General features: G+C 41.9%; 1 protein-coding gene across 4 annotated transcripts in view; it reads left to right on the forward strand.

The window, feature by feature from the left end:
- LOC101427879 (long-chain fatty acid transport protein 2-like) overlaps window positions 1–13,031 on the forward strand; it is a 65,700-nt gene that overhangs the window by 17,363 nt on the left and 35,306 nt on the right. The window lies entirely within an intron of this gene.

Consider the following 13,031-nt stretch of genomic DNA (forward strand, 5'->3'; position numbering starts at 1 on the left):
GGCAACACTCATCAGATAACTAATACTTCAGGGAGTTTAACGCTTTCAATGTGGGAACAGACCTTATTTCCTCACATATAATCTCATTTGGGTTCTCCAAGCTAAGCGTATATTCTCCCTACTTCTTATGGTATGATAAAGAGGTTAACCAAGAATAAATTGTTATGTTAATGGATGAAATTTTGCACTGAATTGGTTGTTGAAATTTTTAATGATTGTTATATTGATGATAAAATATCAAAAGTCCATAGGTCGTATAAATAGAATACCAAAGAAGACTGTAGGATTGTATTGGGTTTATATTTTTACAAATGTTTTGATCACTATCTTTCTTCCCTTGCAACAGTTGCCTTCAACTGTAAGCTGCACCATTATTTTATGAGCCACCAAAACAAAATACAAAAAGCACTGCCAGTTAAGTCATGTCAACCTGTCCATTTTAAGACACATTCTGATTTCAGAGATGTTAACTGTGGAGAAAAAAAAATGCATATCTTAGAATTGATGAAATAGGACAAATCATACTAGGAGCCTCCTACAATATGGTTCGATCTGAAAAAGACAATATTAGGGGCAATATATGCCAGGTGCTATGCTAGAAGCTTTAATGCATTTGTTCATACAGTTATGCCATCACCTTTTGCAGTGGGTCACGTTCTTATTCCTACTTTTCAGATTCGGTAAGTGATATTAAGGGAGTTAAGGACCTTCCCAAGATAAGAAATAGGAGCATCAGGATTCATCTCATGTGATAGTTAAGCTAATGTGTCAACTCAGCCAGATAATTGTGTCCAGTTGTTTGGTCAAGCAAGCACTGGGCTAACGGTAATACCAGGGCATTTATGGACTTTAGTCACCATTGTCTTTACTGCAGTTGCAGATCATAGCTAGCTGATTACAATTACATCAATCATAGAGATTGCCATCAGCAATGAGTGACATTTTATCCAATCAGCTCAATGCCTTAAAGGGGGAGATGATTCCAGTATTGAGTGAGAATTTCCCAGCTCATCTTTGGACAGCCAGTGTCTCCCAGAACTCATCAAGGACCTTCATTGGACTTTCATTGGAGCCCCTGGTTGCAGCCTGCCTGCGGAACCTGGACTTGTGCACCCCCACAGTTACATGAGAGACTCGGATAAAATCTCTTACTATCAACAGATATCTCTCCTTGATTCTGTTTCCCTAGAAAACCCTGACTAATACAGCTTGTACCGGGAGTGGTTCTAGGGGAATAGAGTCTTAAACATGGGATGTCTGAGGTGGTTATGGGAGGTTTACAACTGGCTTTCTACTCTAATTAGACTCAAGGTTCTACCGACTCCCTTTCCAATAATGAAGAGGCTGCTAACAGTCCATGGCAGGAGTTATCAATCAAGAGATGCAAAATATCATCACTGGATTCCCCTACTTCCACCCTTGCAAGAAGCAAGGATCTGGGTGAGACTGTTTTCAACGTCTTAACAGAGTTTTGTGGAGTCAAAAGGTATAATGATGTTGGCTGGCTCCTCCTAGATACTTTGGATACTGTTAAGAAAGAAAGAGATGAGTTAAAGCCTTCAAATTAGAACCTTAAACAGCGCATAAATGATGGGAAAGTTTCTATGTGCGCTCCGAAAGAAAATCTTGTCTCCTATAGACACGGGCTGGAAATATCAGACTGAGAACCAAACTCAGACTCTCATTGTAAGAGGAGCAGAGTTACAAAGAAAACTAAAATCTCAACCCTGCAGGGTTTCTGCAGGTAAAATGAAGCCATTGACTGGAAAAGAGTGGAACCCAGAGAATTGGGATGGAGACATATGGGATGATGGTAATATTGGTGTGGACATTGGAACCCTAAATTCTGCTGAGACTTTAGCAGGTGAGCCCGCAATGGCCTGCCCTGTAAAGACCACACTTTGCCAACCTTGTACCACCCAGCCTCTGGCCTACACCAGGGAGTCTGGACCTCCTCCCACCTTTGTACCCATGCCTCTTCTATCACTTTTACTGAACCTGTGGTTGGCTCTGGGTTTGGTGTATGCTCAGGAGACTTGAATCTCTGGATGTTTATGTGCCAGCTGGGCCCTGAGCTACAGCAGAGTTGCAACACCTACTTTCTGGTAGGTGGACTTACACAGATCAACTAACACAGAGGTGAGGATGGTCAACCACCACACCAGGAAACTGAGGGAGTCTACAGCTGCAAGCAGGAGAATTCAGTCCATCAGCCATGTGGGACCTAAGCCCCCTCTCAATTTAGAGGTGGAGTGGTCATTGCCATTCCAATATCTTCAGGATTGAGGAATAAAATATAGATTAGAGTGGACTTATTGGTATTACATTACAGAAATATTGTGACTCCAGCAATGGAAGAAATTATATCATTGATGTGGAGACAGTGGCCATGGGAGTTGCTGAAAGCAGGGAGTGGGAAAAAGAGGCGTGATATTGTGACATTTTTGGGACTTAGAGTAGGCCTCAATGATATTGCAGGGACAGATGCAGGACGTTATATATCCTGCCATAACCCACAGGGAGAAAATGTAAAGTACAATATAAATTATAATCCATGTTGTGTAGCAATGCTCCAAATATACTCATCAAATCCAATGAATGTACCACACTATTGAAAGAAATTGTCCATGTGGAAGGAAAGGGGAGTGTGGGGAGTGGGATATATGGAAACCTCTTATATTTTTTAATGTAACATTTTGTGTGATCAATGCATTTTTTTAAAAAAGAAAATAATAAAATAAAAATATGTAAAAGCAGAAAAGGAAACAAAAAACAAAAGTGGATTCCTGGTGGGATTGCAGAAGTTAGTGCCACAATCAAGGATTTGAAGGGTGCAGGGGTGGTGATTCCCACCGCATCCCCATTCAACTCTCAGATTTGGCCTATACAGAAAACAGATGGATCTTGGAGAATGACCGTAGATTATTGTAAACTTAAGCAGGTGGTGACTCCAATGCTGTTCCAGATGTGGTATCATAGCTTGAGCAAATCAACACATCCCCTGGTAGTCAGTATGTAGCTGTTGATTCGGTAAACACTTTTTTCCCCTCAATTGCTATTCATAAGGACCACCAGAAACAGTTGCTTTCAGCTGGCAAGCTGAGCAGTATACCTTTACTGTCCTGCCTCAGGGGTATATCATCTCTTCAGCCGTATGTCATAATATTGTCCATAGGAATCTTAATTGTCTCTCCTGCCCACAAGACATGACACTGGTCCATTATATTAATGGTATCATATTGATAGGACCTAGTGAGTAAGAAGTAACAAAGCCTCTAGACTTCTAAGTAAGGCATGTGTGTGAGAGACAGTGGGACCTAAATCCAAATAAACTACAGGGGCCTTCCCCTCAATGAAATTTCTAGGTGTCTAGTGGAATGGGGCATGTTGAGATATCCCTTCTAAAGTGAAGGATAAGCTGTTGCATCTGGACCCTCCTACCACCAAAAAAGAAACACAGCACTTACTTGGTCTCTTTGGATTGGAGATAAAACACATTCCTCATTTGGCTGTGCTACTCTGGCCTATTTAATGGGTGACCAGTAAAGCCACTAGATTTGATTGGGGACTGGAACAAGACCCACCAAACCATGACAGGTCCAAGCTGCTATGCAAGCTGCACTACCACTTGAGCCATATGACCCAGCAGATCCAATGGTGCTGGAAGTTTCAGTGGCAAATAGAGATGACATCTAGAACCTTTGGCAGGACCCTATAAGGGAATCACAATACAAACACTTATGATTTTGGAGCAAAGCACTGCCATCCTCTACAGATAACTAGTGTCATTTTGAGAAATAGCTTTGGCCTACTGCTGGGTCTTAGTAGAGACTGAACAGTTAACCATGGGCCATCAAGTTACTATGAGACCTAAGTTGCCTGTCATGAGCTGGGTATTATCTGACCCACCAAACCATAAAGTTGGGCATGCTCAGCAGCATTCCATAATAAAGGGTAGTGGTATATATGACACAGGGCTCAAGCAGGTCCTGAAGGCACAAGTAAGTTACATGAGGAAGTAGCCCAAATGCCCATAGTCACCACCCCTGCCATGTTACCTTCTCTTTCCCAACTCATAGCTTTGGCCTTTGGGGAGTACCTTAAAATCAGTTGACTGAGGATGAGAAAACTTGGGCCTGGTTTACAGATGGTTCTGCATGATATGCAGGTACCACCCAAAAGTGGACAGCTGCAGCACTGCAGTCCCTTTCTGGGACATCCCTGAAGACAGTGGTGAGGGCAAATCCTCCCAGTGGGCAGAAGTTCGAGCAGTGCGCCTGGTTGTTCATTTTGCTTTGAATGAAAATGGCCAAAGGAGCATTTGTACACTGATTCGTGGGCTGTTGCCAATGGTTTGGATGGATGATCAGGGAATTGGAAGGAACGTGATTGGAAAATTGGTCACAAAGAGGTCTGGGGAAGACATATGTGGCTAGACCTTTCTGAGTGAGCAAAAAACATGAAAATATTTGTGTTTCATGTGAATGCTCACCAGAGGGTGACTTCAGCAGAGAAAGATTTTAATAATCATGTGGATAAGGTGACCCACTCTGTGGCTAATGCTCAGCCTCTACCGCCAGCCACTCCTGTCATTGCCCAATGGGCTAATGAACAAAGCGTCCGTGAAGGTAGGGATGGAGGTTATGCATGGACTCAGCCACATGGACATCCCCTTACCAAGGCTGAATTGGCTACAGCCACTTCTGAGTGCCCAATCTGCCAACAGCAGAGACCCACACTCAGCACCTGATATGGCACCATTCCTTGAGGTGACCAGCCTTCTACCTGGTGGCAGGTTGACTACATTGGACCACTTCCACCATGGAAGGGCCAGCAATTTGTTTTAACTGGAATAGACACATACTCTGTATATGGGTTTGCATTTCCTGCATGCAATGCTTCCTCCAAAACTACTATCCATGAACTTATTGAATACTTTATCTACCACATGGCATTCCACACAGCATTACTTCTGATCAAGCAACCCATTTCACAGCAAATAGTGTGCAGGAATGGGCACATGCCCATGGAATTCACTTGTCTTACCATGTTCCCCATCAATCTGAAGCAGCTAGATATATAGAATGGTGGAATGGCCTTTTGAAGACTCAATTATAGCACCAACTAGGTGGCAATAACTTGCAGGTCTGGGGCAGTGCTCTCCAAGAGGATGTGTATGCTCTAAATCAGCATCCACTCTATGGTACTGTTTCTCCTATAACCAGGATCCATGGGTCCAGGAATCAAGGGGTGGGAATGGGAATGGACCACTCACTATTACCTATTACCTATTTCCTAGTGACCCACAAGGAAATTTTTACATCCTATCTCTGCAACCTTAGACTCTGCTGGTCTACAGGTTTTAGTCCCCAAAGGAAGAGTGCTGCCACCAGGAAATACAGCAATGATTCCATTGAACTAGAAGTTAAGACTGCCACCTGGCCACTTTGGGCTCCTCTTACCTTTGAATCAACAGGCAAAGAAGGGAATAACTGTACTGGCTGAGGCAATTGATCCTGACTATCAAGGGAAAATAGGACTGCATCTACATAATGGGGGTAAAGAAGAGTTTGCCTGGAATACAGGAGATCCTCTAGGGTATCTCCTAGTACTACCATGCCCTATGATTAAAGTCAATGGAAAATTGCGACAACCCAATCCAAGCAGGACTAACAATGGCCTAGAATCTTCAGGAATGAAAGAGTGGGTCACCCCAACAGGCAAAGAACCATGGCCAGCTGAAGTGCTTGCTGAGAGTAATGAAAACATGGAAAGGGTAGTGGAAGAAGGTAATGATAAATATGAATTTCAACCATGTGACCACTTACAGAAATGAGGAATGTAATGGTCATGAGTCTTTCTTGTTTCATTATGATTTTGATTGTATATGTACACAAACTAAAGTTCTTTTTCTTCTTCCCCAACCTTTTCCCTTATATATAACAAGTTGTATCAGTTTCATGTCATAACATTTGAGGATATCAAGTTTAAGAGTGAATATTATCAAAGAACTTGCACCTTATTCTGTATGGAAATAATGTGTTCCTGGTTGTACACAGGAGAGTTGAACACTGCTAGGCAGAAATATGCATAAATGCATATCTGTTATTGTTTTTACTTAGAGACTAAGTATGGTTTAAGGTAATGTGTATGGTTGCCTAGATGACAAGGGGTGGTCTGTGATGATTAAGCTAATGCGTCAACTTGGCCAGGTAATTGCGCCCAGTTGTTCGGGCAAGTAAGCACTGGGCTAATTGTAATAGAAGGGCATTTATGGTCTTTAGTCTCCATTGACTTTTGTGCAGTGGTAAATCTTCGATAGCTTATTACAATTATATCAGTCAGGGAGATTGCCATCAGCAATGAGGGACGCTTTATCCAATCAGCTGAATGCCTTAAAAGGGAAAGTGATTATAGCACTGAGTGAGAATTTCCCATCTTTGGACAGCCAATGTCTTCCAAAACTCATCAAGGACCTTCACTGGACCTTCATTGGAGCCCCTGGTTGCAGCAGCCAGCCTGCAGAACCTGGACTTGTGCATCCCCATGGTCATGTGAGAGACTGATAAAATCTCTTACTATCGACAGATATCTCTTGTTCATTTTGTTTCCCTCGAGAAGTCTGATTAATACACATTGGTCACCTGATCCCAAAGCTCTGTACAATTGACCACTCTGCCATAAAACCTCTTAGTTCAGGCACTCTTAAACATTTTTGTTACATGAACCCTTTCGCCAGTGAGGTGAAAACCACAGACCCCTTCCTAAGGCCGCACTATACAGTGTATTATTTAATAAATATATCATACCTGCACCAACACATCCCTACAAGAATAATGTTTTTTGAATTTTGATTGAAGCTCATGGATGCTTTGTTAAGAACCCGTGTCTTAGTTCATTCATTTAACATATATATATGCTTAGCTAACTCTAAGTCAAGGACAATGTTACAAAAGTGAAATAACATGTAGCCTGAACTGCGGACCTCCCATGTGGTAGACGGACACGCTAACCACTGGACCCGTGTGGAGCTGGCCCATGGGCAGTGCTGATGCGTGCAAGGAGTGCCGTGCCACACAGGAGTGTCCCCTGCATAGGGGAGCCCCACGTGCAAGGAGTGTGCCCCATAAGGAGAGCCACCCAGTGCAAAAGAAAGTGCAGCCTGCCTAAGAATGGCACCACCCACGTGGAGAGCTGACACCACAAGATGATGCAACAAAAAGAGACACAGATTCCCACTGACAACAACAGAGGCAGACAAAGAAACAAGATGCAGCAAATAGACACAGAGAATAGACAACTGGGGTGGGGGCGGGGGGAGGGAGAGAAATAAATAAATCTTTAAAAAAAAAATATGTAGCCTGAGGGAAGTATGTAAAAGGACAGGGAGCTAGCTGCAGAATACTAATTACTATACTATCATTAATATTGGAAAATTAAATATATGAGTCTATATCTTTTGATTTAATTTTTAATTTCAGCAAGTAACACTTGAAGGCATTCTCTTTGTAAAATAACCAAGCATTATTGTTAAGGCTAAAGATTCCTTTAAGCCTTTTATCTCAACACCAGCCAATGGGTACCCTGTTTTTTACCTCACAGTCCCTCAGCAACCATCTTCCCAGTTTCTGGACCTGAGTTTAATCTGAATGCCTCCTCTCATAGTCACCTTTTCTAAATATTTACTTGAAATAAATTGAGGAGAGGAGAAAGTGATATATTAAAACTGGTGTCCCAACCATAATCTCTATCATTTTTTTTTGTCAATAGCTGTTTATCACTGTGCCACCAGACTAGCAGGATGACATGATTAGCCAAATGTTTCTACTACATATGGTGATTACCTGAGTACATGGGACTTCATCCTCATTTCTAAATAGAATGGTAAAATTCAAAATTATAAATTTTGATTTGGGAAATAATTGAGATAAAATGAGTTCTTAATAGTGATGGGAACTAGTCTAATACTAGTCCTAATATTAGTCATCTTATTGAATAGACAAGTATGGAAATGTTTCATAATGTGTGTTTGGCAGTCAAATATAAAACCCATTGTGATAGTTAAGTTCATGTGCCAACTTGGCTAGGTTATAGTTTCCCATTTTGATCAAGCAAGCATGGGCCTGATGGTTACTGTGAGGGTATTTCATGGATTTAAATCATTAGTTGATTGCATCTATGGCTTATAACATCTACAGTCATCAAAAGGAGTTCATCTTCAGCAATGGGAAAAGTCTCATCCAATCAGTTGAAGCCCTCAAAGGAAGAGCCTATGATTCTAGCCTACTTCAACCAGCCTACTTCAACCAGCCAGCTTCTCCTGGGGAATTCATGAGAACATTCCTCAGAGTTCCCAACTTGTGATCTGCCCTATGGTATCTGGACTTGCCAGTCCCAAGTGAGCCAATTCCTAGATTAGGTCTTTTAATATTTACATGCATACACATATATATATACATATGTATCCTGTCACTTCTCTTTCTCTGGAGAACCCTGACTAATATTTCAGGCAGAAAAACAGAAGAAACCCACACTGATTTAACCCCACAATTCACAGTTTAAATTTATTGGAAGACAATTGGATTGATGTTTATTAATAGTTTTTTCCTAATCTCTGACTGAAATATTTGCTAGGTTATTCTTGTAGACATTAATTAAAAGAACTAATTTAAGCAATTAGGAACAAAATGTTTTCCCCATTCCTCAAAGGCCAAAATGCTTTAAACACGTTTACAGCCTAAAATTCTATACCAAGTATTCTTATTCCTTCATTAATACACAATCTTAAATTAGGAAAAACAGGAATTTTTGGGCTCATGGTTTCAGAGGCTAGAAGGCGTACTTTCTCCTCGAGTCAGTAGCATTCCAGCTAGCCAGTAATCTTTGGATTCCTTGGTTTTCCTATCACATGGCTATGGCCTCTTCTCTTTCAGGTTCCATTGCCTTCCAACTTCTAGCTGCTCCCCATCCATTCTCTCCTACTATGTCTTAATATTTTCTGCTTATAAAGGACTCAAGTAATCTAGATTGACTCATCCTCATTTAGGTGGGTCATAACTAAAAGTAACATCTTTAAGGAAGCGGATGTGGCTCAAGTGATAGGACTTCCACCTACCACATGGGAGGACCCGGGTTCGATCCCTGGGGCCTCCTGGTGAAAAAGAAGAAGAGAAAAGATCTTTAGGAGATCCTACTCTAGTGGGTTCACATCCACAGAGATGGGGACCAAGACCGAGACAAGCCTAAATTCAAGAACTTATATATAATTCAATCCACCACAGCTACGAGTAAGTATTAAAAAGTTTAAATCTACAGAGAACTTCTCTTTTTTCCTCACAAAGCCAATTTTCCACTCAGGTCTTAAACTCTAACCCCTCAGTTAGCAGTAACTTCATACCCTCCCCAACTAAACTAGCCTTTCATGGGAAATAACAGAAGAATAACCTTTCAATACAAGTTCTCTAAAAATATGTAAATTATAGTTAAGAAAATGTAAATGGATCAAAGCCACTCATATTAAGGAAAGAACTAATAAAAGTGCACTGAAATGCCATTTTTCATCTTTCACACTGGCAAAAATCCCAGTGTTTGAGTGCATGCTTTGGCAAGACTAGAAGGAAACGTACTCTGACATTGCTTATAGGGAAGTGAATGAAGGGAATAACTGGCAATGCAGCAGTGTCCTTTGAAATTACACATACCTGCACCTTTTGACCCAGCAACCTTATTTCAGCAAATTCACCCTATAGGTGTACCATCATAGGTGTGAACTGCTATGTGGATAAGGTTATTCACTACAGCATCATTTTAAATAGCAAAATAATGTAAATAAAATGATATTATAATACATTCATACGAAGAACTTGATGCATCTGAGTAAGAGAATAAATGAACAAAAAAATGAGGAAAATCCCAGGTACAAAGAGGGGCAAAAGCCCAGGATACATTCGGGGGGGGGGGGGGAGGGAACGAAGTACAGTAGTGTGCATTGTTTTTCAAGTGGAGGAAAGGAAACGGACATATGAGGAAATGTTCATGTTTGCTTGTGTTTGCATAGAGAAACTCTGTAGGAGTGCATAAGATAATAAAGTAGTTCCAAAGGCAGGTGATTAGATGGATGGGAGCAGAAGTGAGACTTTTTTGCTGTATACCCTCTTTATATTCTTAGGGGCTTGAACTGTACGTATATACCATCTAGTAAAAAAGTGACTTTTTAAAAAGGGCTTTGTAAATGTGTTTATGAAACTTTTCCCACCAAATTGGAATATAAAGGAGCCTGACCAATGCCCCTAAGAGTCTTGGTTTAAGGGGGAATTGGCTTAAAACAGCCCATCCCAAGACCAAAAGTCTTCGAGGTTTCTTGTCTTATCCTTGAATAACTGCATGAATTTGGTATGCCATTCCATCATTTCAAATAAGTATAGATCTGATGCTTTCTTTACAATAAATTTGAATACAATTCCTGAATTTAAATTTACTGTCCCTGAAGTCAGTTTGGAGAGCCTACAGTCATCCTGTGTCACCTTTTGGTCTAAAAATCCAAACTTCTCAACTCCAGGGACTAGAGCTTCAAGCCTTAGAGTCATTTTGTGACTCTTATATCATCTTCATTCATTCTCTCTCCCATAAAATATCCCCAAGGAAAAAAAATATGTATCTCTGGAATCTGTCCTTTTCTTTTCATCACCACTGCTATTTACCAGCCTCATCCTTCACAATTTTGGAGCCTGGTGGGAAAGAAAATAGCTCAGCTGCTTACAGCTATGTGACTGTCCCAATTTCTGAATCTCAGTTTTCTCAACTTTGAGATGGAAAATGTAAGTCTACCTATCTTATAAAGTCATTATGGGAGAACCAGCAAGATGATAGGAGTTGGCGCCTGCTACCTGCTACATGGCAGTTAGCAAACACCCAGAGCTCTCTGGAGCTAGCTGAAGCACCTGTTTGGGAACTCCAGACCAGAAGAGCATCCTGCAACATCCTTGAAGCAGTGGAAGGAGGGGACTGCCCATCTGCAGAGAAGACTCATAAGTAGAACACGCCACACCCTGGAGGCCAGTCCCCATCCTCCACTGGAGGCTCAAGCCGCCTCGAGAGCTGCTCCGTGGCCGGAATTGAAAGCTCCACTTCCCCAAAATGGGGGAAGAAGAGACAGTTGGGCACTAATTCTGAGAACAGAAAAAACTTGAGCCTGTCCAAGTCAGAGAGGCCAGGAGCCGCCATCTTAACTTCATGCCTCGCATGAGGGGAAGTGGGGCGGACTAAAAATCCCAGTGCTGGTGGGGACCGACTTCTTTCCACCCAGATCATATTGAGGCTCTAGCCTAGGCCCCAGGGCCACCTCCAGCAGGGAGGAAGTGGCAGAGACCTGCACCAGCCTCTCTAGGAAATTACGGGCCAAGCCGTGGAGGCCCATGATTATCCTACTCTGCTATCATGAGATCCCCCAGGAGTTATTCTGTGGCTGTAATTAGAAGCTCCATTTCCCAAAAATGGGAGGAAGAGATGGTCGGCTGCCAATTTCAGCTACTGATTGGTAGACTGGACTGGCTAAGAGATAACCCTGGGAACACCTGGGGTGTGGACAAGCCCAAATCAGAAAGAGGCCAGTAGCCTCCATTCTGACTCTGCCCCAGCCTGAGGGGAAGCTGGGCTAACTGAAACTCTCAGGGTCATCAGGAACCAGTTTCTTCACACAGATCAGCCTGCAGCCCTAGCCTAGGCCTCAGCACCACTTCTGGGAGGGAAGAGGCTGAGGAACGCTGCACCAGCCTATACAGGTAACTGCAGGTAACTTTCGGTGGCATAGACTGAAAATCAGAAGTCTACCAGGGCAACTGCGGTCATGTTGGACCCACACTGCATAGATTGCTGCCCACACCTGCAGCTCCATCTCCACCCCCAAACAAGGGAGAAAAGGATGTGAAGCTTCATCAGTCTCTTTGGGCAACTACAGTCTAGGCCTGCACTTGGATTATTCCACTACCCCTGGCAAAGGAGAAAGGTGGTCCCTGGTGCAATGAGGGCAGCTTGAGCCTCCAAAGTTTATAGTACCAACTACATGCATGGCTCCTACTGCACAACCAGCAAGGGAGAAAGGGCAGGAAGCCCTAAACTAAAGAGAAAAACTGAACCAAGAAAAAAATACCCTAGGAAGCCAGATGCATAGACACTGACAAAAAATTACAATCCACACCAAGAAACAGGAAGCTATGGACCAGTTAAAAGAACAAGATAAGCCTTCAGGTGACATAAAGAAGTTGAGACAACTAAGCAAAGATGTTCAAACAAACCTTAATAAATTCAATGAGATGACTAAAAAGATTAAAAATATTAAGACATTGGATGAGCACAAAGAAGAATCTGAAAGCATACATAGAAAAATAGCAGATCTTCTGGGGATGAAAGGTGCAATCAATGAAATTTAAAAAACATTGGAATCATATACTAGCAGATTTGAGGAAGCAGAAGAAAGGATTGGTGAGCTGGAAGAAATGGCCTCTGAAAATGAACATACAAAAGAACAGATGAAGAAAAGAATGGAAAAATTGAACAAGGTCTCAGGGAACTAAATGACAGCAAAAGGCATGCAAGCATAAGCGTCATGGGTGCCCCAGAAGGAGAAGAGAAGGGAAAAGGGGCAGAAGGAATATTTGAAGAAATAATAAAAAATTTCCCAACCCTACTGAAGTTCATAGATATCCATGTCCAAGAAGGACAACATACTTCCCTCAGAAAAAATCCAAATAGACCAACTCCAAGACACAGACTCATCAGAATGTCAAATGTCAAAGACAAAGAGAATTTTGAGAACAGCAAGAGAAAAGCAATGCATAACATATAAGGGATATCCAATAAGATTAAGTGCTGATTTCTCACCAGAAACCATGGTGGCAAGAAGAGAGTCGTCTGATATATTTAAGATGCTACAAGAGAAAAACTTCCAGGCAAGCATCTCATATCCAGCAAGACCGTCTTTCAAAAATGAGGGTGAAATTAGAATATTCACAGATAAACAGAAACTGAGAGAA

This window comes from Dasypus novemcinctus, chromosome 3 (genome assembly GCF_030445035.2).
Source record: "Dasypus novemcinctus isolate mDasNov1 chromosome 3, mDasNov1.1.hap2, whole genome shotgun sequence".
Lineage (NCBI taxonomy): Eukaryota > Metazoa > Chordata > Mammalia > Cingulata > Dasypodidae > Dasypus > Dasypus novemcinctus.